General features: G+C 36.5%; 1 long non-coding RNA gene across 2 annotated transcripts in view; it reads right to left on the bottom strand.

The window, feature by feature from the left end:
- Window positions 1-222: 222 nt before the first annotated feature.
- LOC111481942 overlaps window positions 223-5,270 on the bottom strand; it is a 5,622-nt gene continuing 574 nt past the window's right edge. Inside the window, exons 2-4 of one of the 2 annotated variants that reach the window (XR_002718125.1) lie at window positions 1,782-2,059; window positions 1,549-1,633; window positions 223-699 (exon numbers count right to left, since the gene is read on the bottom strand). This is a non-coding gene — a long non-coding RNA (uncharacterized LOC111481942). Of the gene's footprint in view, window positions 700-1,274; window positions 1,384-1,548; window positions 1,634-1,781; window positions 2,060-5,270 lie in introns of those variants that run through there. The other variant, XR_002718124.1, reaches the window with a different exon arrangement.

Raw genomic sequence — 5,270 nt, forward strand, 5'->3', positions numbered from 1 at the left:
ATCAAAATGATTTAACAGCTTGTAATGGTCCAAAATGCACTAGAGACGTTAAGAAAACATGAACTTTACATGTGAGAGATTTTACAAGCTGCTGCTCCACTCAGTCTAATCCTCACCACACCTACCTTATTTGAACCATTTTACAAGAGGTGAGACTTTAAGATGGGAGGGAAGAAAGTTTTTAAAGGGTAACGGACAACACACCTTAGACGAGCATGACTGTAAAAAGTTATATGCTACTTAAGTCAGTGTATGGCATTTTGCTTGTATGTCACATAACATTGTTTTCCATCTCTCTTAATCTTTGCTTTCAAACTCTCTTTCAAAATTTCTTTACCCCGTTTTCTAAATCCTTTTTTTCAAATTGAGGCCAGAGGCTTGAGCATATGTTACCCAACCGTAGGCGACGCGTGTATTGACTTGACTCACTTGTTGTTGGAAAATGAGTACCGCACAATCACAAAGTACGCTACCAAGAAAAGTGCGAAATAAGCTAAGATTGTGGTAGTAATGCCAAGAAGTAAAACAAAATGATCATAAGCAGTAGCTTGGACGGTATACATTCGGAGCCTTGTGGTATACCAATTGCTCTGTCCAAACAGAATCGACAGCCCCCAGCGGGGCTGATGAATTTGGAGGAAGCACATTCCAAGGTCCAGATTTGAACTTCAGTCTTGTTGAGTATGCTCCAACGTACCTCTAGCAAATAACTACAGATATTTAAAAGAGAAGGGACGCCATTTTTACAGGGCATTGTGCAGTGTACCTACTATGCAAGTTTAATAAGAACAAAACTAAGAGTATAGTATGGGGTTGCTCGGATTGGATGTGGAAGCAATCGGCCCTGAAACAAACAGAGCTTCTCCATATGACCATCCATGGAACAAATTACATACAAGTTTGACACATTTGCAGGTTTTAACATTATTGAATTTAATTTAATTGGAGTTCTTTTTATTCCCGGATAAAAAAAAAGAAGCTCGTTACAAATGGTATTAGAGCCAGACACTGAGTGATGTGCCGATGAGAAGGCTGAGCCCCGAAGGAGGTGGACAAGAGGCAGTGTGCTAACAAGGACGCTGGGTCCCAAAGGGGGGTGGATTGAGGGATCTCATTATCGATTGGAGAAGAGAACGAGTGCCAGGGAGGACGTTGATCCCGAAGGAGGGTGGATTGTGAGATCCCACATTAGTTGGAGAGAAGAACGAACTATTCTTTATAAGGGTGTGAAAACCTCTCCCTATCAGACGCATATTAAAAACCTTGAGGGAAAGCCCGAAAGGAAAAACTAAAAAATGACAATATCTGCTAGCGGTGAGCTTGGGATGTTACATTTGGATTCTGTGAACAGACTGAGCTAGTATTCTCTTAGGAATAGATGTTCTGTCAGCCAAAAAAATTCCAAACAAATATTGAAACGTCATGAACATAACCAGAATAAGGAATAGAGGAAGGTTCATCAAGGATAAACGATGAGTAAAGCAAAGCAGTTTGCAATGAACAACAACAATGGAAAAGGAAGAAAAGAAAAGAACATAGCCAACTTACGAAAATCATCAAGGTGACTCTGGTAAAATTGATTGGTAAAGCTAGTATGGAAGTCTTCTAATACCGCCCCAGATATCTGCGAGTTCTGTATGGACCAAACAAGCTTGTCAAATAATCTGGTCTCAAACCATAAATTGAGGGACTTTCGTTTCTTATTTTGTGTTTTTTTTCTTTGAAAAAATAAAAAATATTAGAGAGAAAATAATAGTATCATCAAGTATGTTGTTGAAAACCTGGGTTAAAAATGCCATCAACGAAGATGGTTGTAACAGCCCAAGTCCACCGCTAACAGATATTGCCCTCTTTGGACTTTCGTTTTCGAGCTTCCCCTCAAAGTTTTTAAAATGCGTCTACTACGAAGAGGTTTCCACACCCTTATAAGGAATATTTCATTCTCCTTCCCACCCGATGTGAGATCTCACAATGGTGGTATCCCTGGATTTGTAGTACTAGCTCGTGACTCTCGAGCAAGCTTCAAGACATTCCATGTGTCATTCTTGGAAGATGAAACCTACAGAAGCAATATCTTACTATAATAATAGGTTCAAATAAAAACTTTTATCCAACATGATTGTGTAGATTGTGTAGTTACTCTGTGCATCATAAATTATGAAACAAAATACCAACAGAATAGTTGGTGATATTATCAGTGCACCATATCGAGCTAGTATAACAAAATAGATAAAGTATCCAATATGAAAAAAAGTAATGGCCTTAAACTCTCAAGAGTTTGGATGAACATTGTATCAAATTTAGAACACAATTAAGATGGAGTGAAGTTGTAACATTTTGCATTTTTACCTTATCAACCAAAAAATATCAATGAGGGGAAAAGAGACATCTTTTTTATTTTCTGTTTTTTTTTAATAAGAGACAAATTTATTGATAATTGAAATTTACAAAAGGAATGTGTTATCCCATCATTCTTATAAAAGACGTTCTCAATTTACAATGAGGAAGGTATAACTATAGGAAGCAAAAAGTGTTGGATAATTTACACCAATAAATGGTGTGGTAAAGGTAAGCAACATTTTTTAAGAGACTAGTATAAGTATGTGTCTTCTATGTGAATACTCTGTCTTTCTTTCTTTTCCTAGATTCCAAAATAAAGACATAGTGAGGTTTGTCCATAGAAGATTTTTTTCATTTTTGAAGGACGGTACATAATGTTCCATAACTTCTTTATCTACCTAGAAAAAAGTGAGGTGTCATCCGAAAATATTGAGAATATTTATCCATAAATTATAAGCATAGGTACACTGCATAAACAAGTTATGTGATTCGTTGTCTTTCTTGCCTAAAGAGCACCAATTTGGAAATAGAGCTAAATAAGAACGAACCAGAGTGATATAAAACAAGAAAAATTATATATAAGAAATCGAGCAGAAAAATGAAAGGATGTATAAGTTCATACAAAAAAATGCCCACAAAAAGAGTCTCAAGTTCCACCGCTAACTGGACAAACGGGCTTCAATCCAAAAGAATGAGACCGTACTAGTAATTAGAAAAAACACAATTACTGGACACCCATAGAGGTGCATTCAACCTAGCAACCTCCCAACCCATCTTGCAACAAGAAATTTTCATGTGCATTTGCAAGCAAATCCAAATATTATTTTATTGACCAAAAGATATATAGCACAATCCAAGACAAATACTCCCTTGAGCTTAATTTGTTTTCCCAAGGCTTGCCATTATAGAAAATAGAGTAAGCAACATTTGACATGCAATTAAAGATCCTGTTTCTTCAAAAGATCTTTTAGAAATGAGACTGGAACGAAATCAATGAATCTTCGAGGAAATATTTTATTCAAGGTCGAATTGTTTTGAGATTATCAAGATTAAGGCTTTTCATTGGTGCTCCCTTTCAAAAGCTTTTGAGGGTAACTCTTTACAGTATTTTAGTTACAATTGGAATGCTTTCTTGTAAATTTACGCATTATTCACTTTATTTGTCCTTATCACCCAGGTGCTCTTTCTTTCTTTCTTTTCTCAGTCTACACATTGTAGTCAGATTTTTATTTGTCCCTGTAATCTCTGTCATTAATGAAAAATCTCGTTTCCCGTTCAAAAAAAAAAACTGTATATTCACATATCTTTAACTTTTCCTAGGGAGGTTTGGGCAGTGTTTTAGACCCAAACCCAGAAAATAATCCTTATAAGGGAATGAAAATATGTATGAAGCAAGGGATTATATATAAAAATGTAGGAGACACCTAGTAAAGAAACTCGAGATTTCATCCATTGAAACTAAAATTGCAGATGGTTGCAATATCTCGTCGGTATCTTTGAAGTTAATCATTGGAACTACAACCTTTTCTCGTCCAGGATCTAAGGTACAGAGTAAGAAGACATGGATGATGCCACCTTCCACTAAGGGTTACGTTGAAACTAGAAAAAATAGTTGATTTTCTACAACTAGTGCAAAAGAACTTACTTGAACAACCGATTTCTCCAGAAAGATTGAGTAATCGAATGCATGGATAACCATCAACGACTAGGTACGTTGAATTTTGAAGACCCGAGTCCATCGAGTGTTCAGCTGCTTAATGCATTATCAAAAATGAAAACAGCAGGATCGATGCTTTGTAGTCAAAATAAAGATGCCCACTCAAAAAGAAGTAAAATTATAATTGAAGAAAGGATAAATTTGCCTAAACCCATAAGTATCCATCATTCAAGTGTGCTATTTTCTTTAAACTTCAACCCCAACTCCGCCTGATAACATAACCACTGGAAGGAGGAAAAAGTAATTATTTAGTATTCATGGGTCTTCAGTCCAAGCAAGTTTGCACACACCTTAACTAATAAAAAGGGCTACTAATAGTGAGTATGGGAGGAAAAGGCTAGTGTTCTGATTTTTTTTGAGAAATAAACCACTTTTAATTTTGATCTAAGCCAGGACTTCTAGCATGGTTAACAGATTGTTATACTCACCTACTTTAACAACCTAAATTCACCGCTAGCAGATATTGTCCTCTTTAGACTTTTATTTCTGGGCTTCCCCTCAAGGTTTTAAAACAAGTCTACTAGGAGGTTTTCACACCCTTATAAGATCTTACAATCCACCCTTTGGGGTCCCAGTAGAGAGAGGTTTCCACACTCTTATAAGAAATGCTTCGTTTCACTCTCCAACCAATGTGGGATCTCACAGTCCACACCCCTTGGGGTCCAACATCCTCACTTGCACTCCGCTCGGTGTCTGGCACTGATACCATTTGTAACGGTCCAAACCAACCACTGCCAGATATTATTCTTTTTGGATTTTTCTTTCCGAACTTCCCCTCAAGATTTTAAAACGCGTCTTCTAATGAGAGGTTTCCACACCCATATACAAAGAATGTTTTGTTTCCCTCTCCAACCAATGTGGGATCTCACACGTACATGTATGAGATGTGAGATGTTTTTCAAACAGTTTATGCAATTAAATTAATAAAATAAAAAGTTATTACATGGATGGCATTACTGAAACTATCGATCAAACAATGGGAATAGCAACATCTAAAAAATGTGCTTCCAACCTTCTGCCTCTTAATAGGGAGTTTGGGGAGCTCGGGAGAGAGGCTTCAAAAGGGGATGTCGTATGAAACAGAGAATAAGCTTCGCAGGGACGGACCAGTGTCTCCATTGGTCAAAAACGAATTACGTATATGCAATAAAAAGTTTAGGGGAGGCAAAAAAAAAAAAAAAAAAAAAAAAAAAAAAAAAAAAAAAAAAAAAAA

This window comes from Cucurbita maxima, unplaced genomic scaffold (genome assembly GCF_002738345.1).
Source record: "Cucurbita maxima cultivar Rimu unplaced genomic scaffold, Cmax_1.0 Cma_Scf00007, whole genome shotgun sequence".
NCBI lineage: Eukaryota > Viridiplantae > Streptophyta > Magnoliopsida > Cucurbitales > Cucurbitaceae > Cucurbita > Cucurbita maxima.